The 13,611-nt window shown below is 40.1% G+C and overlaps 1 protein-coding gene across 1 annotated transcript in view; it reads right to left on the minus strand.

Moving 5' to 3' along the window:
- The window catches only part of snd1 (staphylococcal nuclease and tudor domain containing 1), a 136,457-nt gene that overhangs the window by 53,281 nt on the left and 69,565 nt on the right, over positions 1 to 13,611 (minus strand). The window lies entirely within an intron of this gene.

The raw sequence follows: 13,611 nt of genomic DNA on the forward strand, positions 1-13,611 counted from the left end.
CTGCTTCTGTGAATAAAGAATACAGAGGTTTCAAAACTCTTTAAAATTTGTCTGACATGTGATTCACGTTCATAAGTTAACTGAATATAAATCTTGACGGAACAGTTTTACGACTTAATTAGACCCCTTTATATTTGTTCATTATTATGTGAAGTCAACTAAAACAGGAAGTACGTTTGGTTTAAGTCTTGCAAATTTTATAAACAAGTAGTCCTGATGCCATGTACAGAACACAATAATAAAAAAACAATTCTCATAAAAATATTAAAATATTCTAAAAAAGCTCAAGTTGTAATGCTCCAACACACACAAACTGAAAAAGAAAGACTCACAATAGCTTTCAACAGCCTTCATCTAGCTTTGCATTACGCTAATGCGCATACAATTCAAAATATCTTAAATAGGAAGCGTGTGTGTTTGTGTACCGATTGAGCTTCAAAACACACACATCAATATTGTTGTCATGCCAGTCCAACCAGAATCTTGGACACGGGGACCTATTATCTGCATGACAGACCAGATAAATGCCCCATCGCAAATGCTACGCTCACACACACACACACCTGTCCTGTCCTCAGAATGCCATTACTTAAAAAAATCTAACCAAACTATGCCAAGATACAAATGAGGAAGTAAATGAAGCTAATGAAAGTCTCATATCACCGTCAGGCCATTTAATGACCAGGCAGACAAGATGTGAAATTAATATGTGATGCAGGGTGGATGGGGTTGATTTTTCTCTCCGCTGCATGTCGCCCTATTCAGACGGGACAGGTCGTCGTCCCAGAGAAGGTTGGATGAATGAATGCGTGCTTCACAGACGTACTTTGTGATTTTAATCCCATCCGAATGGAACGCATCCGTGTTCCTCGGTGAAAACTTTTTTGTCTTACTCCGAGTTCCTCTGAGAGATCGAATCCCATTCCCGTATTAAAGTTTGTGGTACGTTAATTCTTTGGAAAGATTTCCCTCATTTATTTTGACCTTCAATTAATGTGTAACTTCAGTTAAATTTCTCATTGTATTGCCTGGTGCGCCTTCATAATGGATTTTCTTATCATAAGTTAGCTTTACTTGGAAAAACTGAAATTGAAGGTTCAAGTATTGCAGGTATCCTTTCCGATGTCAAGAAAAATGAGAACCCGATTAGGATGCTCAGAATGGCCACTTTAGCAGCAACTCCAAAACTAATCCCATCCAAACAGTGCTTAAGAGCTTTGTTACCTTTATCGGGATTACAAAAATAAGGTGAGGGCCTTTTAATGCAAAACACCCTCTTTTTGATACACAAGAAAGACGGACAAAATACACCGCAAATTACTGGACAACACCAGCGAAAGATGTAGAATTTAAACCAGATTGCTGACTCACGACTGTTCATACGGGTGCATGTGTTGGTGGCATTTTAGTACCGTGTCCATTTGTGGTGCTGCATTTTGAACAGTTGTATTAAGCGGCTTTAATCATGCACAAACACACGCAAGTGATGACAAATCCCCTCTTTAACAATACACACATGCAAACGCTTCGTGAATCACTCAAGTTTGAGAGCATGCGAGTGTCGTTACCTCCATTGGTAAAAGCATAAAGATCCTTACGTGTGTATGCAAATTCTGGCAGTGTGTATACTATGTGCATTTGCTTAAGAGGAAGAGTATGTACCTTTTAAAGGCACAAGAGCCTTTATTCTAATGCCCCCCGTGGCTTCTGTGGGATCGGGTCAATATTGAGTCGATGGGAGCTGCGGTGGTCCCCTCTAAATGACCTACATGGCTTTATAGAGCAATCAATTATAGAGCCAGTTTCACCATAAAGATAACTTTGAACCGCAAGATCTGAGATTCTTTGTGGGTGAATTATTTTTCACAAAAGTTCCCATCCACAATTTCAGAAGAGCTCTTGAGTCGAGCCATGTGAAATCCACAAAGTCCCGCTGGCAAACACACGAGGTCACACATCATAATAAAAGTGTTTCCTTTATATGCTCTCTTAAGACGGTCAGTCTGCCCTGGAATGTTACAAAAACCAGCGGGGAGTGCGGAGAAATGTACAAACTTGATGTTTCTCCACTGGAGTACCTGCATTGCTCCCTTCACCTCGGGAGCTCAGTGCCGATCGCCATTGGCCAGCAGGGTCACGTGACTAGAAAACGTGATTAACTGTCGTGTCTATGGGTACGGTTTAGGTGATCAAAGAGAAATAACGACCCGCGGCATGAAAGACAGTGTTAACGGGGCAGCGGATAAATATTTAAGTGTTTTTGTTGGAGCACTCCAGGATAATGAACGAGAGTATGAGAAGTCACAGTGTAAACGGAGAGACCCGATTGGAGGAGTGCATGCCGGCGGAGGCCAGAACGACTGAGCGCGCTTCTGGATGGACTCTAACAGCCTGGTTGTTAAAATCAATGATGGACATAACTGCAATCCATCACTTTCGCAGCTACCCCCGGATCGATGCGCATCGACCTACATCTGCAATATTGCTAATATCAAAACATTATTTCCTTTCCAAAGGTGACGAATCCGAACTGAATTCCTCATTTCATTTGCGTGTGAATGATTCTAAATGCTCAGAACGAGCATTTAAGTTGGCCAACCACTTCAAACATATATAAAGAGAAAATAAAATTATTGGGGACTTCAAACGTAATTTCTCCCTAGTGAGCACCAGTGCTGATGGATGTTTGTGCTTTTTTTCTCTATGGAGTTGTTTGGACCTTATAGTTGATAGGAGGGTTGGAAGAATAACAGTTTTGGGGAGTCGTCCAAAAATCCGTCAAGCTCTACCGATCACTTTTAGGGTTGGGAAATAATTTGAAACCGTATTAAGCCACACTATTCCCAAAAGTAGGACATTCCCATTGAGTCAATTCATGATCCTGTGTCAAGGCAATCCAAGCAAATAAAAAACATTTTAGAAACTGTGACTAATGCCTCATAGCTCTCTATTATTTGAGAAAATGATTTGAAAGTCCACAGCACTTAGACCTCAATGCTTTTCACTTCACTTAACGTGTACCTTAGCCATAGAACGTCATGAGGAGCTACGAGGTGGATTGTTTTCAAGCGTGCCTGTTCTCAGTGATAATGTAGACTATAAAATCAGCAAACGCATAAAAATGATAAAGGGTGCAGAAGGATGTATCCTTAACACTAAGCTGACATTTCTCATTGAACGCAGCTGTTATTTGGCACGTGCTGGAGAGAGAGGAGATCGCAAGCGGCAGGCAATCATGGGAAGCACATCACCATTTATCAAGAGCCCCTTTTCCACCAACCCTCAGAATGATGTGCCAACCAATGTCACTCAAAAGGCCATTTCTGCCCATCCTGCCCTGACAGACAAATGAGAATGGAACGGAACTACAAAGAACAAGGGATGGGGGGCGGAAGGGTCGGGGGGTTGAGAATCGCAAGTCATTTTTCAGTGTCTGTCATTACGTTAGAGTCAACCAAGGGAGGCATGGTGAGACGAGATGAAAAACCTGACCCACGGACGAACATCCTATTGAGAAAATTGAATTGAAACCAGTATGGTTTGAATTTGGCTTGCAACACTTTTACAGCAATTTTTGATCTTAGCTTATGGTGGTTTCAGTATTTACTAATATAGTTTTAAAATCAAACTTCGTAACTTAAAATTGGTCAATGCACCAAAAATTTGCATGAATAATGTTATTTACATTAAATTACATAAGCAAAGATATACATACTGAAAAACTACAATGTTCATTGTTAGTTAACGTTAGTTATTGCATTTACTTTTGTTAAAAAATACAACCTTACTCTAGTGTTATCAATAATTCACAAAAAAAACACATCTAACGTACAAAGAAAAAAGTACAAGTTTAAAAACTGACATGAAAAAGTATTTCAAGAGAAAAGGGTCAGACTCAGAACCAGACAGTGTAGCACATATATCATGTACAGAGCAATTGGACAAATTAATGAGCTGGAATATGCTAGTGAATTTCCATTTGTCTCGGAATGGCCTTTGGCCTTGTGAATCATTGAGGAATCTGCTCTCCATTTTGACAACGGCTGATTTTTACGACACCGACAATAAAAAGAAACCATGACATCAAAATAAAAACCTCTAATTGATAGAACAGTTTCTCGTTGTACCGTACATAACATGGACTTTCACATGGTAATAACCAGAGCGTTACTAAACCAAGAGCCCAAACGATCCTAGTACACATTGACCGTTAACATTCAATCCGTATTGACTCTTAAAGGGAAAAAGCTCTTAAAAGGCGTTGTGTTACATTTCAAATGTCACAGACCATTCAATACTTCAGTTTTGCAGAACTGTGAACACAATGGCCTGTAAATGGCGTATAAAGTGAGAGACAGTGATGATAATGTCAAACAGCTTCACGGTCACATCGGTACCTTATAATCAAATATAGTTGGTGTACCAATGCAATTACAATGTGCCTGTTTCTCAGTCGGGATGCTCCTTATGTCCGTATAGCCCATTTTAGAGTGACCCATGCCCGGTTAACTGGTCATTCTGTTCAAGTTGTGCCGGTTCAGCTGAGGATTCTGTCTGAAACCGAATGAACCAGGCAAAAAGCAAGAAATCTAGTGCCTAAAAGTCTTATAAGCGCAACTTTGTTCAGGAATAAAGAATAAGCATTGCACTTTAAGCATTCTAAAGCAAATGTAAGCTATAGCCACAGCTGAGCAAGTTGAAGTTCGCCAAACTAGCTATATTTATAGCTAGCCACAGTACCTCAATAACAACATATCTGGTTTAATGCAACAGATATTTGAAGGTAACTCTATTGGAATGAGGTTTGTTATCGATTGCAATTTTAATGCAGGTTCGAATCAATGTGAACTGCCCTTTACAACCAAGACTTCTGTAGGAAGTCATAAAAACAAGTCTGAATGTGGCTAAGTGATTGTCTCTTGAAAATTGGGCGGTAGATACCAAGTGTGCTTAAATAATTCTATTGGTCAACAGCGAAAGGTCTGTGCAGCTTAAGTGACTTTTTGAAAAAAAACATTTAAAAGATATCAAAGATCAACAAATTTCCTGTTTCTTGAAAAACATTAATTGGACTACTCCGATTGATAGTAGATAAGAAAACTCCAAGGATGACCCGTCAGTCAAACACAAATCTGATCTGAACAAATTGATCAATACGTAAAATATCCTGAAACTCTCCTTGATACGGTAGAAACGATTGACTTCTTGTCAAAAGCAATGCCGCACCTCCTAACGGCTTCAAAACAGGAGGGAGGCAGCAGAAAGAGAGCGTCGAAGGAGAAAACCGCTCGTCTTTTTTCCCGTAAAGCCCCCGAAGACTGGGGGACGCACAGATGCTGCTAATCAGCCAGAAACAGGCAGTCTGCCTGAACATAGACACACTCTGACTCTCAAATCAGGGAGGAACTGATAAAAACAAAGAAGGGCAGAGGAGAGAAGCAAAGATTCAAAACTAAGATAGAACGAAGTGCAAGGAGATGAAAGAACCAGGCTCAGTTACGCAGTCATACATGCAATCCAGAAGAAAACTGGGCTTAACGCCTTTGAAGCGTATATGGGCGAAGCCAAAATACAATATTCATATTATAAATGACGAGAAAGAAAATGAGTGTTAAGGGTTCGTGTACGTAGTACACATGTCCCCTGCTTTGAACCCTGTGCCGAACAAACATCTAATGCAAAAATGGTCTACTGAAAAAAATGAGTCATGAAGGCCCAGTCAGCATTTACGCCGGTGGCTTTGGGAGTTGTGCGCTTAGGGGTAAGCCGAGGAAGCGCTGAGTGGTGTGGTTATGTAACATTGCATCAACGTTAACAGGGTTTATGCAATCGCGGGTCACTGATGTCTGCTGATGAAATTAGCAGCCTCTTGTTGTTCGTTTAATACCAGTTCAAGTACTTTTCGCAACCAGTCACAAACCGCGAAAATCAAGACGCCACAGGAAATCGCATAGTTGCGGATAAATGAGTTTATTAAATAGAGGGAGTGTGTTAGTGAGGAAAGTGTTTTCGAATGCGTAAGTGCTTTAATGAAGATTAGATCTAACTAGGGTAAATGAAGTGAGCTCAGGCACCGAAAAAAGGAGATTCAGCACAACTACAACAAAGGTGACACTGCATCTCATCTTTGGAATTGATGCACAATCCAAATGAGAGTTTTTCTGATGTCAAACACTGTAAATGCACAGCAACAATTTAAAAATCAAGTTGTTTGTAGCAAGATTTTAAATACTTGAATATCAACACAACTGCTTTAATAGCAAAGACTTTTAAGGCATCCATAATTTCTATGTTTTGAGGTCTGATAACAGCCACGGTAACCTAAGAACACGCTTGCAATGTCCTGTTTGCAAATGTACAGTTGTCTACATCCTTTCGTGGCCTACCAAACGTAGGCCACCCCTGTTGAGCAGTTTTGTCCATTTAGGCCTACTGTAGAAACCACATGGCGAATCCCATATAAGGGGACCCGCAGTGCATGTAGATAGAAATAGCTCATTCAAAGGAAATAAAAACATAAGGCTTTATTATGCAAGATACTAATACACCTCTGATGACATAGCCGTGTATATTATATTCCATTTCTGTCAACATATCCTCCAAAAAAAAATCACATACGGCATCTTAAGATTTACTACTATTAACAAAAGATGAGTGTACAAGAACTCAAACTGCTCGGCGCAAAGGGGGGATTTGAAGCGGTTTCAAGACAAACTCTGATAATTACATGGCTCCCTGGTTTCTGACAACTAAATAAAAGACACATTATTTAAAATTTATAATAGGAAAACGAGCCCTGATGACTATCAAAGCATTCGAGCCCAGGCAGGCTTGACAGGTAGAACGTGGGTGTATTTTCTTGTTCTCATTTTTTTCTTAACATTACATTGTCCTGTAGTTTGCATTTACATATAAATTACAAAAATGTTTATTATATTATACATCTCCTTAAATATAATGTTAGGTCACATAACACTCCCCATATGCACTGTAAAGCAATGTTCCAGTTTTCGTTCAGATGGGATGCTCAAACAAACAGAGCAATGTTTTGATAGAACAACAAATCCACAGTGTAATCAGCCCACGAATGGCTTACTTATAGCTGAAAACATTTTATTATTGAAAAAACAGACACTTATCTAAACCAAAAAGACACATTTCAAACTATTATGTGTCTGTACCTGCAGCTGGTAAGACAGTTGGGAAATATGCTTGTTTCACCCTATTCTCTCTCAGGTCCAAAAGAGTCTTACATAAACCTTTCCAGCTTGAAGCCATGGAACTACGCTTGCGCGATGTGTGTGTGTGTGTATATACATATATGATATGAAGAAGATATGAGGTGACGTAGGCCCTGTCGTAGGCAGCTCTGGGGATGAGTTCACTCTCTCGCTTACTACTTTTACTCTTTTCTTAATTTTCATGTTCCGTTCCTGTCTAATGTTCTGTGTGTTTCTCAGTGGAAGGTTGGAGAAGCAAAGGAACACACACTGCCTGAAGACAAGGCTTTCACCAGAGAGAGGGGGGAGAGAGAGACTACACACTGGGATGACCTGCACATGGCACTGCAGAAAGTACCTTTAAATGTGGGGCTGGGGACAAAATGTAAGAAAACCGAGAAACATTTTTGGTTTGTTTCGTATATTCATTTTATAGGTTGCGTGTTTACATTTGTTCCACCTAGCAAATCCAATCTGTTTGCTGGACAACATCGATATCTGGTGTATCTACTTTGCTAATGCAAACAAATTTAGACGACCTCCTCAGGGAAAGTTAGTGCTGTCTAAACAGACCAAAAAAGACCGTCGATGCAGAAATTCAAATGGAAATGGTCCATCATGACATCTTGCAGTGCTGTAAGATCTCATCAGGCGACATCTGAGACAACACTGTATTTAAACATTCATGCACATACTGTATTGATTCTGTTCAGCTTCAGACTACAAACAACACGGATTTATTTGGATAGGATTTTTCGCTCTCATTCAGCATTCTGTCTAAAGACAAAGAGGAATCCTGCAGAAATGTCCCACAGCGGGGATCCCTTCAGAAACGCATGATATCGAATGACAGCACACGTGTCTGAGAGTGTGAGGGCCAGAGGCTCACTGGTTTCATCATATAATATTTAAAATCATTTTACGATGTCATCCCACAAATGAAATGCATCCAACAGCTGTATCGGGATGAGGGAAACCCACATCCTCAAATACTTTACACAGGAAGAAATTGGGGTCACGCCGGAAAAGAAGCTCATTTTAAAACATGACCTTATGCAGAGATTTAAAAGATGTCAAGAACCATGGCATGCGTTTACTTGGAGAAATGAGAACTTGTTTTTTTTAAAGATCAAAAATCATGTTATTATTGTGTTTTATTGTAAGTTAGCAGTATTTTTGGTTTTGTTATTATGCCGTAAATCAAAACAAACCAACTGCAGTTTAATTGATATTAATTGTAATGGACAATACAAAAAACTATTTAAGCAGAGTTCTCATTTTGGAACGAAACTCTTCATATGAAAACATGTAATATTAAATATTTTAAATCCAAATGAAGACATTCGAAAGAGGTGGCAAAGACCACCTAAATAAAAAGCCTAAGATGTGTTAATTAAATATTCAAAACACTCCTATAGCATATTATGAACAATTTATAAAATTAAATTTGATGGCGCTTGCGTGTTTTATTGACCATGTACATTACTAAATTATACAAATTGTAATTTTTAATTTCACTGGGATATTAAAGCCTTTTTGTTTCCACCTTATCAATTTTATTGATGGAGGATCAGCCGCCCATATTTATGTTTTTAATTCACTTATGCTTTTCTTTTAAAAACATAAATGCACTTTCAAAAACAGCTCAAAATAGAACTGTTCTGCATATGTTTGACTAATCAATAACTCTACGGTCTAAAAAAAAAAAAATAAATGTAAAAATAGACAGAGTATGAGCATGGAGGGGAGTAAAAAATCTGCTTGTAAGGCCTGAAACGAAAATGTACACCCTCCTCCCATTAAACGGGTTTGGCAGTTTATTTTTATTTATATTATTTGTGTTTTCTTTCATTCTAAGACATCAATCGCTTACTCTTTATGCCCTCATTGTTGGGGGTTTGAGAACACGAGCCCAACTCGGACCGAAGGACGGGCCACTGCGTTATTGAGTTGGGCTTTGAAAGTGTTCCCTGCATACAGCAGGCAGTCACCTTTGGGAAATCCCGCACTGCACTGCAACACAAAACACATTTAAGAAAGGTCACAACCCACACTTTAAAGGGATTTATTTTAGAGCTTTCCATCACATTCACCAGGACCCCTTTTCCCGAAACCTCCCACCTCAGCGTTGAGCCAGTTGCAACACAGCGCACGTGGTTAACCAAGTCAACTAGACATCAGCTAAACCTAGCATTAGCATATTTCTAAACTGCCTCTCACAAGATTAGACACTTAGCTTGGTCCATAAAACTTGCAGTTTACTTGAAAGGAGCTTGTGTGAATGAACGACAGAAAGTGATATAGCGAGACACGGTGACGTGATCTATAACATAAATTTTACTCCACATTTCAGGATCCCAGACATCTATAAATCAACAATTCAGATGTTAATAAGAGGAGGGCTACAGAGTGCACCTTGGATTGGCGGATACAAAATGGCATATTAAGAAAGCATGGGAAAGTGGTAAACCACTGGCTTTCTAAGAAAGCTCCATTATTTTCTAACACCGTAAAAAAAAAATGCTGTGCCATATCTGGGCGAATATAATTTCCTATGCATTAGATTACGTCTGCCTGTAGGTCTGTGCACCTTTCTCTCTCTCCTCGCACAGAAAAGGCTGTGGGCATATTGTTCGTTTAAATCTAACAGACCTCAATCTTCCTGTAACTCCACAGCTTAATGGTGCCATTGGAATATATTAAGGTCCATTATGTACCGGAGTATAAAGCCCCCGTGAAATATTACACCAAACCACCTGCATTCTCTCCCTTCGGTTCGTTACTCACGGCCCTCTGCGTTTCTGCCGATAGTTCATATCAGACAGGGAATGGTGGCGACATGCGACCTTGGTCTGTGGCACAGAACATTGTTTCGCGAGATGTGAGATCTAAAATCAGAATCGTCATGGGCGTAATCCCTTTGGTAGGACAGCCAAGGTGAAGATAACGTTTGACATTTGTGACAGAAGGTGAGATCTGGGTTAGATAACAGCAATTGACTAGGCACATGGACCGATAGTTCAAAGCGAATCAGGACCGGTGTAATAAAGTAATAAGACCTTGGTGATTCATCAAAAGGCAATTAAATGCAAGAAAAATAAATGACTCTAGCCTATGAACTAGTGAACCATTAAACATTTGGATTATTTTGATTTTGAGAATATAAATATTAATATGAATGTGTAAGTGTTTTGGTCCAGATTCATGCTATTTTACTGTATGCCATGCAAAACTCAACTTTTCTTTTCTGTGAATGAATGTTTCCACAGTGAACATCGTTGTCACCAAGGTAACGTTATCTTAAAGGAATCTGGATGATGGGTCTGGTTGTGAATATGTGTGTGCGGGGAGACAAAAAGATCTAACTCTATCCTTCAGCCATTTAGTCCAAGGTATAAAGCCCCTCAGTTGAACATGTCCATTTATTCACCAAGCCCACACAGGTTCTAAGAGGCTTTGACACACACTGGGTAGCATGACAACTCGTGGGAAAAAAAGCACCTAGTGTTCTAGAATGTTAAGCAAGGCTGGACTATCACAATGCTGCTAAGCCCTTCACTCTTCCTGAATTATTTTAATGGCCTGCACCACTTTAACATATTCTTGAAAAGGTTTTGGTTTTAATTATAGTGTCTGGCACAGTGGGGCATTAACAAGGACCAAAGGAAATGTAAAGGCCCCTGTCAATGCACACTCTTGTGTTCAAGCCAAAACGAAAAGTGTGTGATATATATGGTTCTTCATATTGTTCTAGGCCAATATGATCTATCATTGTGGTATGCAAGAGCATAATCACCATTCTTCAAAACGTCTCCCATTGAGAACACTTCGTTTTGTTCTAATGTGGTTATATAGATTTAGAAAGATATGAGAATTAATGACAATTCCGTCTTATCTACATCTACACCAGATACTGCGTTTGGAGGCTAAAAAAGAATGACATCGTTTTGCACTTCAGCGAATTCTCCATTTCTGTATATACATGTTATAAAAGAGATTTAATACGCAGTTAAATAAGGACTCAGAGACCTCATCCTTCCCTTCTAATGAGAACTACACAAGTTCTCGAGAACCAACAGCGTACAAAAAATAGGATCCCTATGTCTCATTAAAAGAAGGGAGTCCGTCATCTTGAAATTTAGCACTTACAACAGAAGTGCGTCAGCTGTCAGTTAGAATAAGTTTTCAGCAAAACGAGACTCAATTCTGAAACGCAAACAATGAAACTGATCGCTCGCAGTGTGTGCCGAAACAGCGCTGTTAATAATGACAGATGCAATCTCAAGACAATTGCTGGGAAGAGACGCTTGTTTACAACAGGATGTCTGGCAAAGACCTGCTGCTACTGACGGTAAAAAAAAAAGAAATACCCTGTATAAATCTGGAGAGTTTGTCAGATTAGAATGTGTGCTTGTATGTCTCTTTAAATAGTGATTCCAAAACAAAGGGACACTTCTTTCTAAAATAACAAAAACAAGTCTACAAACATCCTTTGTTTTTACGCAAACGTGGCCCATTGAACTTTCAAAACAAGCTCAGGTGTCTCATTAAAGCAAGAGAAAGTGGCTTCACAAGCTTGTTGTTCACCCACAATATCAATTGTTTTCAGTTTACAAGAGAGTCATTGTAACGAAGGCCATTCAGGTAATTATTAACAATAATACAAAATGATATCCAGTATAGTGAGTAAAAACAAACACATTTCTGGACACATTTGAAATCAACGATGGGGTACTCGAGCCTTGCTGATGCGATTGCGGGGTACATAATACAAATAAGGTTGGAGAAAAACTGCTTTAAATTGACTGCACAAAGCGTTTTTAATCTAGGCTGGAACATTCGAATAGACAGAGAGGTTTAATGAAGGTCATTAGTTTGCAAACAATAGCCATTAGAAGAGTGCTAGAGCAGAGAGCATCTGACACTCCCTCCATCCTTTCAGAGTGGATTGTCTTGAGCTCCGCCAATCCATCACAGGAAAAACAACCACAGTAAATATCATTAACCATGCACTGGCCCTCAAATATTATATTACAGACAGTAAAAATAGAGTGGGAGGAGAGTCCGATGGAGAGAGGGGGAATCAAACTGCGTCTTCTAATACTTGTTTGCTGCTGGGCATGATGATGTGGATGATAGTGGACAGAGTCCCCTGCTTAGCATTGCAGTGGTTTAATCTTAGCTTGAATTAATTCCTGGAAATTGAAAGTAAGTGTCTGGCCACCCGTCCCCCACTCAAGGTCATAAGTGTTTGCTGAAATGACAGCGTTTCCACCTGCCCCAGGCTGATTGATTCAGAGCTTGAGAGGGATAATGAAAAAGCAGAGAGTTTGTTTAACAAAAGTGGGCAGAGCATGAGTTGCAGAGAGTCGACAGAGAATGGACACACTGGGTTGTGGACGCAGACTGCTAGTAACACAAAATGAAAGGAAAGTGCCTGTAAGGAAGGCATTCCAAAAAGTGCCAAGAAAAAAAAAAATCACGTTTCATTTTGCATAATTTACAAAATGGGAGCTGAAATTAGCAAATAATGTTGTTAAATTAAAGAAATGTTAAATGACATTTTTTAATCTATCACAGACTGACTTCTTTACATCTGCTCTAAAAGAACCGTTCGCACACAACTCTCGCATTGGGGTAAACACATATATCACTGGGACGGTCTTGGTCCGTCTCCAGCGAGTTGGATGAGGGAGGCAGGCTGACCTACATTCGGCAGACCCTATATCCCAGATACACTGGCAAACCCCAAGGCGGCAATCCTTCCCCTCACGCACCCACTTACTGATAAGACCGAACCCGCCAAACTGGGCCGCCGGTGCCGATACACAGCAGACCTCTCCCTTCGTCCTTCAGCCTGAGGTAGGTTGAGTTGGCAAGCTGGGCCCTCTCGGCCTGCATACGATCTTTCCAGAACGCCTGGGGTTTGAGGGGGTGGGGGTTGGGCATCCTACTATAGCCATGGCATTCTGGGTCAGCGTCACAGCCGGTGAGTGGCATGGCCCAAATGATGGTGGTGGCCTGCCAATGGCCACCCACGGCATGACACGAAGAGGTGTGCACCACACGAACAAAAATATAAATATATATGTAAATTATAAAGGCTAGCATGCATAGGTCATAATTTAGAGGGTAAGCCACATGCAACGGGGTCACAAATCCTTTAAAGTGTCCTAGTTTACATCCAGGCGTTACCAGAAGCCATAGGTGTCATTTACAAAGACATTCACAATCACACTTTCCCTGTCACACATACACGGTGGCGTGTCAAAATGCCAGCCATCAGTTGCCCAGGGTGCCGTGCTGTTTAGCACTGCTGTTCAATTCTATAACATCTGCTGTTACAAGCGTGAGATGCAACCTTTCCACAAGTACCTCTTTAAAGTACCTT

The sequence above is a fragment of the Triplophysa dalaica genome, chromosome 5 (assembly GCF_015846415.1).
Source record: "Triplophysa dalaica isolate WHDGS20190420 chromosome 5, ASM1584641v1, whole genome shotgun sequence".
Taxonomy (NCBI): Eukaryota; Metazoa; Chordata; class Actinopteri; order Cypriniformes; family Nemacheilidae; genus Triplophysa; species Triplophysa dalaica.